Here is a 12,467-nt window from a genome sequence, read left to right as displayed (position 1 = left end):
CTCATTTCATGTATGAAGGAAGAGCAAAATGGCCGCCGTCGGCGCCATGTGAAAATGGTCAATACGGGGCCATACGCGTGGTAGCCTAGTGTTCAGAGATATGTTCCAAATAAATCATGGTGGATAATGTCCATGGAGACATTGAAGAATAATTGAGGCAGTTTCCCGTGCAATGCAGAACACAGTACTATATGACAGTATATGACAGTAGGCTATATGCCAATCGAGCAATCACCAGGCAGCTGTGAATGCACGTCAACTATGTTAGTGTACAGCAGGGCATCGCTGTAAAACAACCTTCACACCTCAATGGAAATGTTCTTGAAAATGGTGTTAAATAATACCTACTGCCGTCCCTAAATGCATGTGTCTGCAGACAGACGGACGAGCAGGCAGACTTGATCCTTAGCAGCAGCACATGCACAGCAGTGTTATCACTGTGAACGCTTGTTACGTAAACAAGCCCCAATCCTGCTTCCAATTTTAGTTCCAATTACACGGCTTTTGGAGGGCATGCGGAGAAACACAGATCTCTGGCTAGATTAGGGATCACTCCAGCGAGCCCAGCATGCACTCTCTCAATGGAAGCTAAATGGCGCTATTCCACTGTGACCTCGCACCGGGCAAAGCTAGGAGACATATGGAGGCACTGAGTGAAAGGTTGAGGGGACAGAGGGGGGGTTCAGGAGAGAGAGAGGGCGGAAAAAGAACAATGGGTTGTGTGGTTCTAGGATAATGTAATGCCCATGGGTCTCAGTCTGAAGTTGAACCGAAGTGAACATAGAGTTTGCTTAGTGCAGCAGGTCAAATGGCTGTAGCGTTTAGTGGGGCCAGACAGAACAGTTTGCACTGTGCAAGTGTGCAGTGTAACAGTTCAAATGGCCAAACTTTGAGAGGAAACTATTTTTTCCTCTCAAATTTGTCTTTATTACACAGTGGAAAGGAGAGACAACCGCACACCGCCACTTGCTTGGTTCAGAGCATTTATTTAAGAATAAGAAGCAACGTTTCGGTCTTGCGACCTTCCTCAGGCTGGATTTTACACAGTAAAATCTAGATCTTTACAACACTCTCAGAGTCCGATTTTACTGTGCAGGCTGCAGAAAATAATTGTTTACTTAATTATTCTTTCTTTTTTTTGAACGTTTATCCAATTCTTATATGGTACCTTTATTGTTCCCCTGTGGGAATTTCAGTCGCCTAGTTACATGTACAGAGTAAGGAAAGTACTTAACTGTGGTGTATATACAGTAACAGCAATACAAAGACAAGAAAAACAATAAGAAGCACCATCGATACAGAACAACGGTATACAATAAATTGTTTATACTTGTAGGCCTACAAACAACACAATGTTGGAGTGTCCTCACCGTATCCTGCCCCACAACAAAATAATGTCCATTACAGTACAATCAGCGCAATCAATGCCAATCAAATAAAGTGTCCGTTTCAATCCGTGCAGTGCAAAAGAAAACTCTTTGCAGTCAAAAGTTGTGAAAAGAAAATGTGATGGTCGTAACGAGCATGAACAGAATCTACCCACATTTTAAATATTTGAGTGTTATTCAATTTCACTTTGCGTTGAAATCGTCTTTGAAAAAAGAAATGTAGACTAACCGACCGCACAGTCTGTGATGCCAGAAATATAACGAAGCACTCCAATTTAAAGCTGCTATCCAGAACTCTCTTTCATTGACAATGGACAGAGTTTAATGTTTATGTCACTAACACAAATTCCATTAACAATGAACAGAGTTTAATGTTTGTTTTGTCCTCAATGTTTTAAGATGATAAAAGCGACCCTCACTTCAAACGGGTGTGATTTTAGTTATTTTTTACCAATCTGTATGGTAGAGTACATTAATCATAATATACCTGTACACTAACTACTAACTAGAACATCTGCAGTGGTAGGAGGTAGTCTCCCTCCCTTGGTTAATGTAGACACTTGTGTTGTGTGTAGGGCTGTAGGCCACCTACGGTACTGCTTGGACAACCAGTATCTCCTTTGGACTAGTGGGGATTGCATTTTGTATCCTCACTCAGTGTGACAAACAGATGTTGTGTATATATATTTGGTATCTGCCACTCGAATTAAGAGTGTTGCACTAGTGCACGAACGCCGGTATAGCACATTACAAATTAAATACAAAAACCCTACCTAGTTGGGTGCATTTGTCATATTCCAAAGCCCCCTCGGGTACTTAATTAAACTATTTTCTGCAATATTGAGCTGGTCGTTTTGATAGTAGCTCTCAATAAAAGAATGTGTGAGCACCCCCTGCCATACATAGAACATTATGTCAAGGAGCTGCTGTAAATCAGTAGACTACTGGGTGTGAGCATCTCCATACATCAGGTGGTTTATCCCATTCTGAGTGGGAACCCCTTTTGGTGTTTCAAGCATTATGTTATACTTTAGCTATTGAAAAATAGCAGATCTACAAGCTCATAGCGCGGCTACATACAAATCTTTGAATATATATTTTCAGAGTGAACGTTTTTTAACTCAAATCTTTGCTTCTGGAGGGGTCCCTGGAACTACATACTTTCAGATGGGGGTCGGCGGCCAATTACATATAATTTTTGGGGTCTTTGACATGAAAAAGGTTGAGCTGCACCACTGACATAGAAACATATGCTTGCACCTCTTGGTTCTCCAACATCTCATATGTCACTCCTATGGGGGGGGTGAATTATTTTAGACTATTTTCGTCAGTGCTATATAAACCCCTTATCCCTAAACGCCTTTTTTACTATTTTGAAGAACATTTTTGAATATGCCTGTAGTTCAAATAGCCGATCTACAAGCTCACAACGTGTTGATGTAGATCGGCTAGTTGAACAATTTTAATATGCTTTTCAAAATAGTATAAAAAAGGCAAAGAAGTTTAGGCACTGACGAAAATATGTCCCCAAGTCTGTTTCTGTTTTCATTTCTGTCTAATAAAGTAGTCGAAGAGTTTCACCGACCATGCACCCGGTGTTAAAGGCTCTCAGTTGAGCAGATATGTGATCCATATATACTGATTTTTATATTGATTAAAATTGGATAAAGAATTCCCCCCTGCCTGACATCATTGCTAACCCCAAATGGGGCTGATGTACTCCCACCCCATTTGACACGTGTGGTCTGGTGGGCCAGGACCCTCACAGTATATCTTTGCTTCATGTTTATAAAGCTTTCTGTGGTTAACCCCCGACCACAGGCTCTGGACGCATCAATAAAACTGATGAATTTCTTGTATTTGCTCACAATTTCCTTGAGAGCAAAGAAAACACACTTCAGTACCATGCTTTGGTTTGACTGATTATCTAAACAATGAATATACTCAACAACTCTTTGAGAGGATGCTGGCTATGGCTATGGGTCTATAATTATCTAACCTTTCCCGCTTTGTCCTTTGTAACTGGGACAAGCAATACTGATAGCATTGAGTCGAGTAGTATGGATCATAAAACCAGTCGAGCTGATACAGAGTAACTGTCACCATATCGCCACAATATTCTCAGCTCCAGTAATTCCTTCAACAGTCCATGGTAAGGATGGTTTACTATTAGTACTTGCGCAAGCAGAGCGCGCAAGTACTAATAGTGATCGGCTGGGTATGTACTAGGGATGCACCGAAAGGGAAATTCTTGGCCGAAACCGAATATAGGAAACAATTGGCCGAAAACCGAATACCGAATATCCGAATATGAGTAATATTGTATATCTTTTTTCCTACCATTGCTGTCATGTTAGGCTGTCACCTTAAAGCTACCTGATTTATGGCAAAATAATAAATAATAATCACTCCACCGGCCAATCAGGTACCAGCATTATGTGACCGTCAACAGCCAATATGGGACCAACATTCTTGGTGACGTAACTAAGTTACGTTTCAAGGTTGGTATAAAGTCAATGCCAGCCGGGGCGCCTGATGGAGGGGAAAGGAACTGGTTGGAATAACGTGTTCCTTCCACGCGCTACGTCCAACCAGGGAATCTCCCCCCTGTCAGGTGTAGTTCAAGAGTAGTTCAAGTCCGTTGCTCTCCCCATGTCCCCCATATATGGGGACTAGGTTGGTGGAGGGTGTCCCAGGATCACATTAGATGATTGACACAGGGGTGGAAAATGGGTTACAAAATCGTGGGATAAAAAAAATAAAAAAAAGTCAATGCCAGTGGTGCGCACCTCATGGCGCGCTCTGCTTGTGCTACTTGTGCGCAAGGCGCAAGTTGGCGTCTCGACAGAGTGCATTCCTAGTTTGTAGTTGGGCCTGCCAACTTCAACCAAAGCAGCCACTATGTCATCATACAAGGAACAGAGGGCATCCTGCTCCACACTCTTAGAATTAGCACCCTTACACATAATAGCATCTGTAGGTATGTCAGTAAATCCTCAGTTGACCAGTCCAGTTTACCAGAAGAGAACTAGCATTGCTGTCATTTCTAACTATTGAACTTCAACATTTATCAAGAGGTATATGAGCAGACGCTGCAGTTGCTGCACCTGCCTTATGTATGGAGGAGCCCTTTGGTTGACAGAATACAATTATCTTCATATCTTTGGTGTTTACCAAACAATGAGTTACTTCAGTAATATCAGCATTCAAAACCCCAATAACATAATACAGTATGTTGCAAGATAATTATCTTGAATAAAAGCATTAATACAGGCAAATCTATTATACATCTTCATTATCACGAGACTCATGGTGCATGTAGCCTATTACGAATAATGAAGTCATGTGTACAGAAAATGCCATTGAAAGGTGGGACACAAATTAAGTTAGTGTAGCCTGACAACGCTTTATTGTCACTTGATTTAAGCACAGTGTCATTACTACTTCCCTGGGAAAGCAAACAAGAGTCAATTGTGACAATGATTTACACATGTTAAACCAGATACTGTAGTAGACAAATTAGTATATGTGTATTTCCTACAGCTTTAAATGCCAATAGCCTGAGCTAATGTGTTAGGTTTCTGGTCTAGACAGGGGCGGGTCGCAGCAGATATTTGCGCACACCCTGATTGGATCTCACCGATCCCCCCCCCCCCCCCCCATTGGTTGAACAAAGTACATATTGAGGATAAAAAGTGCAGGGCAGAAAAGTGAGGATGCCAAGTGTTATTGGGCCGGAATTACATTTTGTGATGATTTGATTGGCTGAGCACGCAATGTGTTGTATATGTAGCATGTATGATGATAAGAGAGCCCCTCACTTCACACGAGTGAGATTTTCTAGTGTACAAAGAAGCGTCAAAAGTGCAATGACAACCTCTCGCCGGCTAAGAAGTTTGTCTCCTAGCCTTGGAGAGAGATTTAACTGAAACTCTGGACTACGATTAGGCTAATATATTTATGCAAGCCCCGTCGTCTCATGTTTTGAGACATCACTACATGCTTGAACATTAATGTTGCTGCTGTAACTGCAATGACTCATTTCACATGACACATTTTTGCCTCCCTAAAATGTCATTAAATGACATTTTACGGAGGCAAAAGGCAAATGTGTCAACAACAACACTACATTGATTGATTGATTGATTGAAACAGTTTGCAGAATTACAGTACATTTCAAGCACAAACTCAATACAAAGACTGTTAACTGTGAGTGGACGACCCAATAAGCATTACACTTGTTTACAAGAGGGTCCACCTTGTTCAATGTGTATGGCGGTGGTGCTGAGAGATTAAGTAGCGCCAAAAGAGGTTTCCCTATATGATGACGAGCAAAATAATGACTTTTAGTGCTATTCGGCACCATTTTTGAGTGAGAGGCATGTGGTTAAGAAGACTTCTGGAGGTGTTATATGGGTAGGGTTATACCCCTAATGACACAGCTGCTCCCAATCGCTTGTTGTTCTCTATAGAGCACCTGATGTAAAAAATAGTTTAGATATTGTAATTTCTGAACAATCAGGTGCTCATCCGAAATGGCACTGGATCCTGCATATTCATTTCATCACTGGTGATATATCATACTGAAACATACCATGTATTACTGTAAGATGTTTGGATTGGACAACTTTATGTCTGTGTGTACAGTATGTGTGATAAAGGAATGACATGCCGCACGCATGCGCGTACACACACACACACACACACACACACACACACACACACACACACACACACACACACACACACTCACTCACTCACTCACTCACTCACTCACTCACTCACTCACACAGTGTTTAAGTTTCAGAAACATAAGCGGCTTAAATCATTAAAGAGGATTGTCAATACATGTATTCTGATAATGGCTGGTATTCTTTTTTTTTTTGTATGAATGAACATGACAAACTAATCTCTGCTTTTCTGTGCAAGGAGCAGCAGCTCTTTGGACTGCATGCAGTGCTAATGGAAAGTATAATCTTGATTCCATACTGCCATCTAGTGGTTGGCTTGGGGTGCAGTTTAGTTTGAGTGGATGCTCTGCTGTGTCAGCAGTAGAACATGTGTTATCGTATTATAAGATTAAACGGTTTGCTGATTTGGATTTGCAGTGTGACTGCTTACGGAATTAGCTTGCAATGGACATGTCACACCTTTTTAACCTCCAAGATTCAAAGCGGCTGTGTGGAACTTGTCATCTTGAGTTTTTTGCCTTGTGTTAACGGTGTTGCATGGGTGTTTGTAGACCAGGCCCATTGCAAGTTGTCGTACTCTGTCGTCTACCTTAAGGCCAAGCAGTAGCCTAAGCATTATGGACCATTGGACCATGCGGAAGTCTCTTAATAATTTTAGAACAGGGTTACAGGGACACGAATATTTTAGGTACAGTAAAAAAGGTTACATACACAAACTCATGGATATGCATGTCCTCATGATACAACACACATCACTCAGCACTCCATAAGTAACCGCCGTTACTTTTGCCCATGGAGTGCTGAGTGATGTGTGTGTGTGATGCTGCCAATCATGGCAGCATAGACACACACACACACACACACACGCACGCACGCGCGTGCGCACACACACACACACACACACACACACACACACACACACACACACACACACACACACACTCAAATCAATTCATCATAAGCTTTGGAAAGGTTTTACAATACATCAATTCTGAGTCAATAGTCACAATGGCTTAACACGTTTATCCGCTTGGACAGATTGTAATTACTCATTGCCTCTACCTCCGGGGTATTGTCCCTTTGATTAGGCCTATATTGATATGCCCTGGAATGAGAGAAAAGATAATTGCGAACATAATTTCACATCCCGGTTAAAATGTGGTGCATTGTTCTCATGTGTCTATCTGTCTGTGTTGATTTGATGGTGTCAGTATGTACAGTATTCAAAAATTACAAAAAATTGATGCTGCTATATACATATTTGATGTTTTTCAGAAACCTTAGGTCAGGCTTTAGAAGGCGTTTTTAGAATCGTAGGCCTAAATGGGTTAACCTTTTGTAAACAATGCGAAAGATACACTTCTGTCTATGCTGTACGTGTACTTGAACACAAGATGTGTACAGTGTAGCTGTGTATTGGATAAAAGTTCCTGCAAACTGTATTCGGACTGTCAATAAAAATACGTTCCTGCCTTCTGTTCTTTTACAAAAGAAGACAAGTAGCCTAAAATAGTACATACCGTAGTTATCAATTTAATGGACTGTGAACGACTACTTTGGAGTGGTGGAAGTAAAAGGGTTGTGTTGTGTAATAAGATGTTGTACAGCCCAGTGCACAGCAGAGCGCTGCCTTCATCCCATCAGACAAAGGCAATGAGAGTTGAAACTATTTAAGTAATATCCCGACAGAAATGCATGCCATTGGGGCTTTAAAGCAGTCCATGTTGTGATTTCCTTGCATTATGTTGCAATGTCACTTGGAAAGTGATAGTGACAGTTTGGGCCTGGAAGTTGGTCTGAGGAATTAGATTTGTTTTGTTTGCATGTATTGTATTGTATGTTTAATCACAGTATCTAGAAGTCACATGTTCCAGACTAAAGCATGGTCAAATGAATACATTAATCCATAAAATAGTGTTGTTGAAACCCTCACCAGTGGTTCCCATGAGAAGTGTCCAGGAGAAACGACATGTAAACAAATAGGCTATTGTATTTTTGTTCAGAGTGGGTTGAGCCTGTATCAGTCACTCACAGAGATACAGCAATTACAAGAGAGAAATAAATCCTAGCACATCGCCAGGGTCCAGAGAAGATGAGAATATCCTGGCATGTGCGTGAGAGCATGCGTGTCCTCGAGAAGGAATTCCACTGGAGGAACAGATGGACGTGGAAGAAGAAATCACTCTCCAGAGGAATCACTGATGAATGAAAAGGAGACGTCCTTTTGAAGGGTGACAACAAGGTCAACCAATGAGAAGCATTGGAAACGGAAATGGCGACTGCGGGTGCTGGAAGCATCTATACGTGACAATAAGTCAGTTCCGCATGCCCTGGTGGCCGGCGTTGACCACAGTAGGAAAGGCCAAGCGGGTACATGAAGACATATGGATATGTGAAGCATAACAGTAACCAGTAGTTACTACAGACGGAACGGATGGACCAACTGACGGCTCCGAGCCAGCCAAACACACCATCGTTGAAGCCTCGCTAGGCTACTAGTGGGGCAGCACGCACGCACGCACGAGGAACTGTGCATGAGCCAATTGTATTGCTGCACCAATCACTCTGCCCATGATGTCACCATGGCCTTTTACATTGTATTAGCCAGAACCAAAAAAAGGTTTAAGAAGTGCCATTTCTATCCAACTTTAATGGCATTTATCAAGAAAGTGCATACATTTAAATAGTTCTCAGTGCTTTTGATAACGTGCATTAAAAGTCTGGCAATTTATCATACCGGCTGTCTTCTGCGAAGCATGCTGCCAGGAAAGCTTGGAACAAACGAACCTACAGTTTCTGATCTTAACACTACAAATATGAATTTCTAAACATAAAATATACATCAAAATGCACATACTGTACAGTAGAGAGGAAATGCTTGAATGCCGCAGATACAGTAAAATACTGGGTTCAAGGAGATCTCAAACTTCTTTCTCCCTGGGGCAATCCTGCTGTGATCAAAGACTCAACTTGAAGTATGAGCCACGAATCATGGGATAACCAGGAAAGGTCAAAGTCAGATGTGTCAGATAGATTATTCCTATACAGTATGATGAGATATCAGAGCCCTGGAGAGTTGAGGACTGGGCTTCGTGAGGATTAGGCCTCATGGCTCGGCTTTTCTGTTTCTATGGTTTAAACAAAACCGTGATAAGGCAACGACAGTGGTTGTGGATTATTTATGAGTGAGCTTCACAGTCTGGGCTTTCCTTTATTCAGACAGGTGGCACTTCACGAGGTTAATTACAATTTAGGCATTTAGCAGACACTATTAATCCAGACTGATTTACATTACATGATTTACAAATTACCATGTGTTGTTATTACCATTGGTAATACATCAAATGCTATGTCTCTACATAATATACGATCTAAATTACATAGGTTTGGCCTTTGCATACCTGCAAGGTCATCGAGGCTAGGGCAAGTGCTACGGCAAGTGTTGCAGGCTAAGGTGGAGTCTGAAGAGGTGAGTTTTCAGACTACGGCAGAACATTGGTCTACAGTTAAGTCTACAGTTCTGATTTCAATGCGAAGTGCATAACCAGCCAGAAGAGAGAACGTGTAACGTGTGAATTCTGTCAGCCTGTGTTGGCTGATCTGAGCGAGCGGGAGGGTTTGTAGGGTTGGATCAGACTTTGAAGATATGGGGGTGCCATTGGTTGCTTTCTAGGCCAACATCAGTGTTTTGTACTATGTGTGGGCAGTATAACCAGGAGCCAGTGGAGGGTGCAGAGAATTGGGGAGACATATGTGATCCGGCTTGCATATTTAGCATTTTGTGTTCTCCATTTCTATTGACATTAATGTACTGTACCTGGTGGAGCTATCTACTATACTACTGTCAATATTGGTACTGTACTGATGCTTGTACTAGATTGGAGTACTGGTACAGTAGGCCTACTGTTCCTCCAGATCAGTTGGAGGTGAAACACTTTGTTTCTGGGACGTTTTGGCTTTTTTTGTCACAGGATGGAAGAGTGTTAATCAGATTTGAAGTTGTGACCTTCAAAGGAATTCACTGCTTTGTTTGCTGTTTGTTGTGTAATTACTTGCCATTGCTATAGCTTATTCTTTAACAACTTAAACCCTTTTAAATAGGGATGCACGATCAATCTGTAGCATAATCGGAATTGGCCATATCGGCCATAAAAAGGCCATATCGGAATGGTCTCAAAATAATACAGATTATCAAGAGCAAAAAATAAATAAATTAATACATCTACATTTAATTTGTGTATTCATCTAATTCAGTAGTCATTCGGTTGTGAAAACAGACACTTGGAAATGTATTATGCTATTTATTGATTGATTGAATACTTTATTAACGGGCTTTGGGACAAGCCCATATAGGGCCTAGGCTTGTTTCCATTGTGGTCCTCTGGATCGGAATCGGTCAGAATCTGTACGGCAGATATGACCCTGCAAATAATGGGAGATCAGAGTCCCACAAGCCTCGTTCTGTTTTCGTTCTACACCAAATATCTTTGCTGAATATAGCAGCTACATTTAAAATATATATATATTTATATCGTTGTTGTTCTCTGTAATGCACCAACCTCAGAGAAAGATTCATCATAGCATAAGCATTCCCAGAAAATAAAATAATTCAGTTTCTGGAAAGAATGAGATGAATTATCTTTATCTCTCTGTATGGCTGGTCCAGACTGAGACGGCATGTTCTCTATAGCCTCACTAGGACACTGCTACAGAAAGACAGCATTACAACACACACATACGGTACACATAATATACACACATGCACAGAAATGTATGCACATATTTTATCCTGTCTTATATATTTAGGTTCCATCTTTGCATATGTTTTTATTTTGAAGCACATTGTGTCTATTCCTGTCATTTAGTTTTTATTTTTATCCTTTATTTACCCAGGGTAGATGTGAGAACTTGACCTGACGTTCGCCCACATGCTAGTATTATGCATCAGTAAAACCAACATTGAGCAAGCGATACACTGTACAGTTACACAATACCTTTAAAGAATGGTGACAATTAATGCATACAGTTCATTTATTTTTATTACTACAGTCCATACTCTTTACACCAAACAAACATGCATAGTGCCAACAGTTTATTTACAACAGTTTAAGCAAACAAAATGCGTAAATAATCTAAATATATTAACATCATACATTTTAAATACATTTCACTGGATAGAAGTCCCAAGAACTGCAATGTTGGCAACCAACATCACTGTGAGGCCGTGTTTCTTGACAATGTCCCAGAACAGGGGGAACAAAATAGCCAACGGTTGCTATTTTCTTCATTAGCTGCCCAAAGTCGTTGGCTTACATACAAACACTTCTTGGCAAGATTGCCTCTCATCGACCATTTTGTTCCTTTACGGTTTGTAACGTCAACATTAAAAGGTTACCACACACAAAAGGGGTGTCCATTCAGTGTTTCTCAATCAGCATCACTGATGTTTTAGTCATGACTGACGAGTCATTGAGCCATGTATGTTTGGGTAGGAGTTTTAAGACAGGGCCTTGTTTTGTGGAACAGATTATTATTGGACTTTTTTATTTGTAATATTCACGCTGTCTCTGATAGGAAGATGTTTGATCTTGTGGCTCCATTTTGACACACATTTCCTGTACTATTCAATGAATAGACAACTACTGTCTGTGGCAAACAGTACTGCAGTGTATACAACCTGACATTAACCTGATCTTTGACGCACAGGTCTAAGAAATAAATGGTATTGAATGTGAGCTTAATCACCTGGCATACCAAATCAATTAGCTTAATAAGCTTCAGTTTGGCATTTCCACCACTATTCCACTCTACCTTGCAAAACCAGATGATCAAAGCAGAGGAAAAATAAAATTACATTTTATAACCATGCAAGAGAAATAAACTGTAAAGCAAATCATTTTCTTTCTTTTTTGTATATACTATCAGCATTTTCAAATTTTCAGGCATATTTAGCAATAAAAAAAAGTCTATACATTTTGATGCACCAACTAAGACCGTGTTTGATGGTCTTTCGAATCAATAGACAAGAAAACAAAAGCATTAGAGATTAAATATGGAAGGAAAGGAAGCATTCGGATGTAGTGGAAATGTAGTCCTTTGTGTGCACTGTACATAATGATGGCATAGTGATAAGATGTTTCATGGATTAATGGGAATTCATTGTAGTATTTCAGTTAGAGCTAAACTATGTCACTTTTTTGTGAATACATTTGTATTGTATAGAGTATGTTAATGCGATACAACTAACTGCAGCGGTTATATTTGGTATTTGGTAGCATAATGAGCACTACTGGTTGACAAGTGCCGTGAAGAAAGTGTTAAAATTATGCTTTTATGTAGCCACACCCACCAGTTCGTTAAATATACCTGTTTTCACCTTAGCACCACC

The sequence above is a fragment of the Protomyctophum bolini genome, assembly GCF_963924005.1.
Source record: "Protomyctophum bolini genome assembly, chromosome: 14".
In the NCBI taxonomy this organism is placed as follows: domain Eukaryota; kingdom Metazoa; phylum Chordata; class Actinopteri; order Myctophiformes; family Myctophidae; genus Protomyctophum; species Protomyctophum bolini.
The sequence above is the reverse complement of the archived record's forward strand: the minus strand, read 5'-3'. Positions refer to the sequence as shown.